This window comes from Nycticebus coucang, chromosome 20, assembly GCF_027406575.1.
Source record: "Nycticebus coucang isolate mNycCou1 chromosome 20, mNycCou1.pri, whole genome shotgun sequence".
NCBI classification, from domain to species: Eukaryota; Metazoa; Chordata; class Mammalia; order Primates; family Lorisidae; genus Nycticebus; species Nycticebus coucang.
Genome location: NC_069799.1, coordinates 25,935,125 through 25,945,160, shown reverse-complemented (window position 1 = coordinate 25,945,160; position 10,036 = coordinate 25,935,125). Strand labels below are relative to the sequence as shown.

Here is a 10,036-nt window from a genome sequence, read left to right as displayed (position 1 = left end):
GGGTATCACTCTGTCACCCTGGGTGAGTGCCCTGGTGTCAGCCTAGTTCATAGGGGCTCAAGCCATCCTCCTACCTCAGCCTCCCCAGTAGCTGCGACTATAGGTGCCTGTTACAACGCCCAGATAGTTTTTCTACTTTTAGTAGATTTGCAGTGTCCCTCTTCTTCAGGCTGGCCTCCAACTCCCAGGCTCAAGTGATCCACCCGCCTCAGCCTACATTGCTTAGTATTGATTGTCATTTTTTTTTGAGACAGAGTCTCACTCAGTTGCCCTGGGTAGAGTGCTGTAGCATTCTAACTCACAGCAACCTCAAACTCTTGGGCTTATGTGATCCTCTTGCCTCAGCCTCTGGAGTAGCTGCAACTACAGGTACCCACCACAATGCCTGGCTATTTTTAGAGACAGGGTCTCATTTTTGCTTAGACTGGTGATGTCATTTTTTTTAAGGGACACTGTTACACTTCACTGATTCCAGAAGCATGACTAGGATGATGTTGAGTAGGTCGTATAATTGAAGGGGCTGGGAATTTTTAACTTTTGACTGGTGCAAACAAAGCCTGTACGCACGTTCATTACTGACCAGCTCTTCAGTCAAAGGGTTAACCTTGAAAAGAAAAACACTTTTTTGTGTGTATAATAGCTATACACAGATTTTGACAAACTGTCATGTGAAAGAGGGCTGGATTAGGTAACTTTCCATTCTAGGGAAGCATTCAAATAATGGAAGTAAATATAAGAAGGTGGATTTTTGTTTCCTATGTTAAGGGAGTCATCACAGTGGGGGATAATAACTGGAACAGAAATACTTAGTGTATTTGAGAAATTCAGGTGAAGGATGAAGTTATGTGCATATTTATGAACTTGAAAATAATAGATCCTGGGCCGAGCATGGTGGCTTACACCTATACTTTGGGAGGCTGAGGTGGGATGACTTCTTGAAGCCAGGCATTTGAGCTTGCAGTGAGCTATGATGTCACAGCCCTCATGCACAGGCAACAGAGTAAGACCTTTTTCAAAAATACATACACAGGCTTGGCGCCTATGGCTCAAGCGGCTAAGGCGCCAGCCACATACACCTGAGCTGGTGGGTTCAAATCCCAGCCCAGGCCCACCAAACAATGATGGCTGCAACCAAAAAATAACTGGGCGTTGTGGCGGGCACCTGTAGTCCCAGCTATTTGGGAGGTAGAAGCAGGACAATCGCTTGAGCCCAGGAGTCGGAGGTTGCTGTAAGCTGTGATGCCAAGGCACTCTACCCAGGGCAACAGCTTGAGGCTCTGTCTCAAAAAAAAAAAAAAAAAATACAGGCACACACACACACCTATGTATACAGTAGAACTTCTGTAAGTTGACCACCCAAGGGTCAACATAAGAAACTGATATGTACATGTCTGGTCAATGAAAATTAGGTCAGTGAAACTGGTCAGTGTAGAGCAGTGGTCAGCTATATATCAGATTCAGACCCAAATGGTTTTATTTCCATACAAATCTACATCAATAAATGAAACCTCCTAATGTGGTTCTGTAAATATTCAAAATATTTATGAAGGTCTACTATATTCCACGTAGTGTAAAGCTCTGATTTGTCATATTCTTTGTCAAGTTTTATTTACCCTCAAATTGTTTATTCTCCTTGTATAATATTCAAGACTCTCTTTCACTTGTTGCAACCTGCTTTCCATTCTGTTCTCTCCAACTCCCCACCAATCAGGACTACTACTCACTCACATCTCTCTTAGCCTGAAAGGCATTTCTGTTACTCCTCCACCTCTCCTTGTATGCCAAAGTCCTACATATGCTTCAGGGCCCAGTTTGAACGCCAACCCATCCTCAAAGTGAAAACTCTTACCTCCTTTCTGCAGACCACCAAAATTGTTCATCCAGAAATTCCTTAAGTATTTAATTGAAAACATTTTGCCTTTGCAGGCCACAAGGTGCACAAGATACTTTATCTGCATTTACATCCTTTACCATGTACTTTAGAATAACATACATATTTATTTCGCCCTCTAAAGTGTAAGCTCCAGAGCAGGTTTGGCATGTGAGTGCACATTTCTGAATACTTGCATGTATAAGGAAATAGGCTGAGTGCTGAAGACAAAATGAAGACAAAGTCTTTTGAGGACATGATAAAGGAAAGCAGACCCCCGTAGACCTTGGCATCCCATCATGTGCAAAGTAGACAGTGGTATAAATATAGAAGGGGAAGAAAAGGATAATTCTGCCATAGATAATCAGCAAACTTCATTGACTCAATGTGTAGCCGAGATTTTGTATGGAAGTCTATGGCTAGAAGTAATAATTATTTTCTACACTCCACTCTCCCCCACCAGGAGCTTTCTGTTAATACAGGTGATGGGATTGGGTTGGGCAGAGGGATTGGATCAGTGGTTCTCAACCTTCCTAATGCTGCTACTCTTTAATACAGTTCCTCATGTTGTGGTGACCCCCACACGAGGGCCATGTCTCAGTTCTTAAGACCATTGGAAATATGTGTTTTCTGATAGTCTTAGGCGACCCCTGTGAAAGGGGAAAGGGTCATTCCACCCCCAAAGGGGTCACGACCCACAGGTTGAGAACCACTGGATTAGATGAACAGGAAAGGAGTGGGTATGCTCTCAATCTAGAATGAGGACACAAAGAACAGAGGAGGCTCAGAATCTTGCAGAGGATGACAAGTAGAGTAGGGCAAGAGTTCTAGAAAGTGGATAGGTGGAGGTGTTGAATTTCCTCAAGAAGTTTTAGACTCAGTTGAGGAATCCATTGTTTCCACAAGCTTTTATTAAGGGCCCATGAAGTCTGCACCTGGCTGGGTAACAAGACTACAGAGAAGAATCAAACAGCACAAACCTTTATGGTATAGTAGAGCAATCTGTCCCAAACCTAGAAGTGTGGGCTTCCTTCAGTGGGCAGGAGAGGAGCCGTGGCATATCAGGGTTTGTAATGCCTAGGAAGTTAGAGATCCCAGCACTTTGGGAAGCTGAGGCAGATCAGCCTGGGTAACAGAATGAGACCCTGTCATTGAAAAAAAAAAAGTAGAAAATCAGATTTGGAAGGTTAGCTCTGCTACTAGTGGTCTAAGGACAGGAATCTTATTTCAGGTTCATTCATCTTGGTCTTATAATACAAGGTTTTCCATACTTCAAATATTCTAATTTCAGTTCCACATGTAACAAAAATGCTGGCCTCTAGAGCACAAGTAGCTTTTAGGGCTTCTCCAAATGACTACACAGATGCCAGCAGACAGAGTTGAAAGAACCATGTACAGAAAAGTGAATCTAACAATTTAGGATAATGAGAACAGGAAAGACAGGGTTGACTACATCCTGAATTCCAGATTTTCCTTCCTTTTTTGTTTTTGAGACAAGAGTCTCACTATGTCGCCCTCAGTAGAGTGCAGTGGCAGCACAGCTCACAGCAACCTCAAATTCTTGGGGCTTAAGCGATTCTCTTGCCTCAGCCTCCTAGTGACTGGGACTACAGGCAACTACTACAACGCCCAGCTATTTTTTTTTTTTTTTGCAGTTGTCGTTGTTTAGTAGGCCTGGGCCAGGTTTGAACCCACCAGCCTCAATGTATGTGGCCGGCAACCTAACCACTGAGCTATGGGCACCGAGCCCAGATTTCCGTTTTTAAGGAATGAGGATTTTTATTAATCTCAAGACAAACATACCATAAATATAGATCAAATGGATTTCAGAAAGGAGGAAAACAAGTGAAAACTTACTAATTGTAGCAATAACACACAGTAATTTTAATGGTTTGATACAGAGGATTCAATGTCTTTTTTTTTTTTTTTTTTGGAGACAGAGTCTCACTCAGTCTCCCTGGGGTTGAGTGCCATAGCTCACAGCAACCTCAAACTCCTAGGATCAAGTGATCTTCCCACCTCAGCCTCTGGAGTAGCTGACTATAGGCACCCACAATGCCCGGCTAGTTTTTCTATTTTTAGTAGAGATGGGGGTCTCACTCTTGCTCAGGCTGGTCTTCAACTCCTGAGCTCAGGCCATCTACCTGCCTAAGCCTCCCAGAGTGCTGGGATTATAGGTGTGGGCCGCCACACCCAGCCTATTTTAGTTTTGCAGATGAGGTCTCACTCTGTTGCCCAGGCTAGAGTACAGTGAAACAAGTGATTGTCCTGCCTCAGCCTCCTGAGTAACTATAAGTACAGGCAAGCACCACCACATCAAGTTAAAATAAGTTTTCATAATTGAAACGACTTTAAAGGTAAAGAGTAGTAGTATAAATAATGATGGTATCACATGCAAGCATATAGCATATTTAGAAAATATTTTGAGTTTTATTATTCCACAAATTAGGGCATTTAAAATGTATGTTGGTAAATTTAAAGTATTATTACAAAGACTTTATTTAATAATCTTACATACTTTACTTACAAAACTTAATTGAGTCAGTGAAGTATTGTCTCTAAGGGCCTAGATCAGGCGTCCTCAAACTTTTTAAACAGGGGGCCAATTCACTGTCCCTTAGACCGTTGGAGGGCCGGACTATAGTTTAAAAAAAAAAACAAAACTATAAACAAATTCCTATGCACACTGCACGTATCTTACTTTGAAGTAAAAAAACAAAACGGGAACAAATACAATCACGCTGCCTCATGTGGCCCATGGGCCGCAGTTTGAGGACCCCTGGCCTAGATAATCTGAGTCCAAAGACTGACTCTGCCACTTGAACAAGTTATTTAACCTCCTTGTCCTTTAATTTCCTCAACTGTACAAGAGATACAATTTACCTCAGCTGATGATAATGAGGATCACATGAATAGATATAAACCATTCATAACAATGCCATTGACAGGACATATGCTGAACAAGTGTTTGCTGTTAGTGTTGTTATTATTGTTGTTATTAGAGATGGGTTTTGCTCTGCTGCCCAGGCTGGAGAGCAGTGACATGATCACAGCTCACTGCAACCTCAAATCCTGGGCTAAAGCAATCTCTTGCCTCAGCCTCCCGAGAGCTAGGGCTAAAGTCATGTGCCACCATGCCTAACTTTTCTTTCTCTCTCTCTTTTTTCTTTTTTGTAGAGATGAGGTCTTGTTGTGTTGCCCAGGCTGGTTCCAAACTCCTGGCTTCAAGCAATCATTCTTCCTCAGCCTCTCAAAGTGTTAGGATAACAAGCACGAGCTACTATGACCAGCTTAACTGGATTTTTATATTTTTTAACTTTTTTCTTTTTCTTTTTTTCATTTCCATGTTGGGTTTTTGTTGTCGTTGTTGAGAAGAGTCCCACTTTATGCCCTGAGCAGAGTGCAATGGTGGCATAGCTCACTGCAACCTCAGCCTCCAGAAGCCGCTGGGATTACCAGTGCTCAAAGCGGTGCTTGGCTGGGTTTTTCATTTTTTTTAATGAGTCAGGGGTCTCACTCTTGCTCAGACAAGTTGAACTCCTCAGCTGAAAGAATTCTCCCGCTTCAGCCTCCCACAGTGGTGAGATTATAGGCATGAGCTACCTCGCCCAGCTATTTAAAAAAAAATTTATTTTATTTATTTTGAGACAGAACCTCACTTAGTAGCCCTGGGTAGAGTGCCCCACATCACAGTTCACAGGAACCTCAAACTCTTGGGCTCAAGTGATTCTCTTGCCTCAGCCTTCAGGGTAGCTGGGACTACAAGCATCCGCCACAATGCTGGCTATTTTTAGAGAATGGGTTTCACTTTGTACTCAGGCTAGTCTTGAACTCCTGAGCTCAAGCAATCCACCTATCTTGGCTTCCCAGAATGCTAGGATTACAGGCATGAGCCACTGCGCCCAGCCTCCAACTAGATTTTTAAAAACAGTTTTATGGTGGTATAATTGACAAAGCATATTGAAATGTACAATTTGAAAAGTTCTGACATGTATATATACACCCAAGAAATCCTCATTCCCACCACACACAGGTTCTTCATGCCCCTTTGTAATTCCTTCCAGGCAACCACTCATGGGATTTGTGTCACTAATATGTTTAATCAGTCATATGTCATTATGTTAATATGTTAATTGATGATGGTGTTTGTTAAATATGTGACTGATGGCATGAAAAAAGTTAAAGAATATAAAAGGGCAGTTTTCTGTTGTCAGAAAAAGTAAACCAAAAAAGTGGTTTTCAATGATGGAAGGCAATTTAGGGTACCTATGTGAGGAGACTGAAAAATAGAACATGTGGGCGGCGCCTCTGGCTCAGGGGGTAGGTGCTGGCCCCATATACTAAGGGTGGCGGGTTCAAACCTGGCCCCGGCCAGCTAAAACAGCAATGACAACTGCAACAACAACAACAACAACAAGGCTGGGTGTTGTGGCAGGCACCTATAGTCCCAGCTACTTGGTAGGCTGAGGCAAGAGAATTGCTTAAGCCCAAGAGTTGGAGGTTCTGTGAGCTGTGATGCCACAACACTCTACCAAGGGTGACAAAGTCAGCCTCTGTCTCAAAACAACAACAAAAAAATAAAAGTTACCTGTACAAATTTATGAAAAATTAATTAACTAAGGAAAAAAGGTGGTTTGTGATATTAATCTATGGTACAGTTATTATCTTAATATGGTTTTCACATTTTTACATTTCACTTATTTCGTCAGTAGGGGTTAGCTGGCTTTCTACTTGTGCTAGGGACTAGAAGGGGATACAAGTGTAGCAGGATCATTTAGACCTGTCTAGTCCAATACATTAATCACTAGCCATACATGGCTATTTACTTTCATGTTTTTTATAAATCTAACAATATTTTTTTAAAAAAGCAAAATCAATCTTTTTCTAGAGATTAAAAACTGTCATTGAGTATGATCAACTGCTGCTACACCAACTCTAAAGCCAAATTTATACCCACAAATTTCTCATACATAAATGGAAACTAGTCTTGCCTTGATTTCCCTGTGAAGTCACTAATGAGCATCTGAAACTGTTGTACTACAGGCTTATATCAGCATCCTGAGGGCTGTGCCTGGTAGGGGGAGCCACGATGAACCAAGGAAGCAGACTCTGCACCCTGTCTGCCGCCTGGGCCCTGCTCTGGCAGCCAAACTCACAGCTTTGGATGAGCTGGCAGAGCCAAGAGCCATGGCTGCTCAGCACTGACATGTCTTCTGAACTATCATCTTTATCAGCAGCCACAGCTGACCATTTAATGAACTCAAGTGTTCTGCTTTTTTCTCATAAGACTGAACCCAGACGTTCCTTTTTTGTTAGCATCTTGAAGCTGCTGCTCTATTTGTCAAAAAACTTTCTCCTTTTTCATCAGGATCGTCATTAGTTGTTCTTTGACGACCATTTGTATTTTGGATCTGGGGAGTTATGTGAGCTGGAGAAGGAGAAGTTTCTGTAGTGAACGTAGCTGGTTGTTGAGATGACAGTGGTTAAGATTCCTCTGAGTCCTAACCAATCTCCTACCATGACCTTTGATGGTATTACTGTAGATAATATTGCCATGGGATGCTGCTGGCTCAAAGCAGCTTTTAATCTCATTTTTCTTCTGACTGTACTGGTTTGAGGGGCAGATAGACCTGGGATTCCTGGACCACTAGGCACTATGTTGACTGGCTGAATAAGTGGGACTACAGATGGAACATGCACATTAGAACTTGTAATTGATACAGGAATACCAACAGGCATAGTTTGTCTCTTATGAAGATACAAAGAAGAGGAAACGGACCTGGTACAGGAACAATTGGCCCCTTGGATACTTACACTTGAGTCAGAACTTGTAAGCAGCCCATTAGGAAGCTGTAATGACAGTAGATGAATGATAGCTGATGTGGGCTGTGCTGATGGCACTTCCTTTTCATCACTAATAGTAGGCTCTGAGTGAGGCAAAGGACTATCCTGGTGAGTTGGTTCTACAAGAGAAGGCTCCTCAATTTTGCTTCTTATGACAGGTGTTGCAAGAGGGGACAGATTTAGAAGCGTTTTTTTCATGTTGTCTTCTGAAGTCTTACAGAATTCATTCTCAAATAGACTTGCTAATTCATTAAACAAACCTGTTTCTTCACAGCTTTTCAAGAATCTTGTTTGTGTTGGGTTCTGATCAGCCACAACGACACTGTCTTCATGTGCTGGAGCAAATTTCAGTGTCATCTCATATTTATGTTTATTGACAGCCAAATCATCCTCATGTGTGTCGACCACATCCAAGCACAATACACAAAAAGGGTTTGTCATCACTCACATTCCACAGGTCCTTGTATTGCCTGGAAAAATTCACATGTAACTTAAATTTCATGAATTGAACAACTTATGATATCCTCTTTCTCATGGCAAGGATACTTTCTAGTTAGGGGCCGTGAGCTTTAATCACTCTGCTGCCAGGAATGCCTCGGCTCAGTGAGCAAGCAGTGCTTCAAGTTTCCATCTAGTACCTTCCCAGGTCACTAGTTCAAGATCCTTCTCATATTGAGTATGTGGCCATTTAAACTTAAAAATTTAGCTCCTCAGTCACACAAGCCATACTTTAAGTGCTCAAGAGCTATATACATGGTCAGTGGCTACTACTTTGGACAGTTCAAATATACAAATTTCCATCCTTGCTGAAAGTGCTATTGAACAGAGCTGTCTTAGAAGACCCTTGAGGTATGCTGTCTCTGATGCAAGTGAGGGGTCTAAACTGAAGCAATGGCAATGAGGTGGAAAGGAATGGTCTCTAAGATACTTAATGCGATGAAAAGCAATGTGGGGTGGGAATGAGGATTGCAATTACATCCAGGTTTTTCCCTAGGGTAAGTGGGTAGACTATAGAACCATTTACCAACATAGTAAATGTCAAAGGAACAGGACTTAGAAAAAGGGTACCAAATCAGATTTGGACCCACTGAGAGAAACAACACTGAAGACAGGCCTGCTATATCCAAGAGGATGCTGGGTCTCACAATGTGGTATGCTGGGAATCTGAGAAGACAGAGCTTCAAGGAAGGAGCAGTGGATATGGATAGGAGATAGAGCCATGTACTTGGGTAAGGGCACCCAGAGAATGTAGTCAGCCTGACACAGTCAGAAACTGACATCAGGGCCTGGAGTACACTGGCATTTAGGACACAGTTTTCAAACTGTGGGTGGGTCATGAATTTAACAAAAGTGGTCTCTATCAGCATTAAAAAGCAGTATAAAAGGGCAGCGCCTGTGGCTCAATGAGCAGGGCACCGGCCCCATATACCGAGGGTGGCGGGTTCAAACCCAGCCCCGGCCAAACTGCAACAAAAAAAATGTCGGGCATTGTGGAAGGCGCCTGTAGTCCGATCTGCTCGGGAGGCTGAGGCAAGAGAATCGCGTAAGCCCAAGAGCTGGAGGTTGCTGTGAGTTGTGTGACACACACACAAAAGCAGTATAAAAATATTAATGTACTTTGTGTACAATTTGGGTAAAGGTCTTTTCCTGAAACTCTTTAATGAATCTATTTACATACTTCTGTATATATATGTATGCATATATATATTTACATACATATATATATACACACACACACACACACATACAGTAGGTTGCAAGGTAAAACATATATCTGGGTTGTGTGAGCAAATGAGCAAAAAGCAAGACCCCGTCTCTACTAAAAATAGAAAAACTGAGGCAAGAGGATTGCTTGAGCCCAAGAGTTGGAAGTTGCTGTGAGCTATGATGCCACAGCTCTCTACCCAGGGCAACAGCTTGAGAATCTAGTTAAAAAAAAAAAAATTGAAAAACCCCCCAAAATAAAAAAATGAGCATGGAATACTATGTGGCCTTAAAGAAAGATGGAGACTTTACCTCTTTCATGTTTACATGGATGGAGCTGGAACATATTCTTTTTAGCAAAGTATCTCAGGAATGGAAGAAAAAGTATCCAATGTACTCAGCCCTACTATGAAGCTAAATTTTAGCTATCACATGAAGACTATAACCCAACTATAGTACAAGACTATGGGGAAAGGGCCAAGGAAGGGGAAGGGAGGGGGGAGGTTTTGGTGGAGGGAGGGTAATGGGTGCAGCCACATCTATGGTGCATCTTAGAATGGGTACAGGCGATTGCACTAATGTACACAGCTATGATTTAACAATAAAAAAAAGGGAAAA

The 10,036-nt window shown here is 42.2% G+C and overlaps 1 pseudogene; it reads right to left on the bottom strand.

The window, feature by feature from the left end:
- Positions 1 to 3,067: 3,067 nt before the first annotated feature.
- LOC128573147 (cyclic AMP-dependent transcription factor ATF-2-like) lies at positions 3,068 to 9,134 on the bottom strand (annotated as a pseudogene).
- Positions 9,135 to 10,036: the final 902 nt, after the last annotated feature.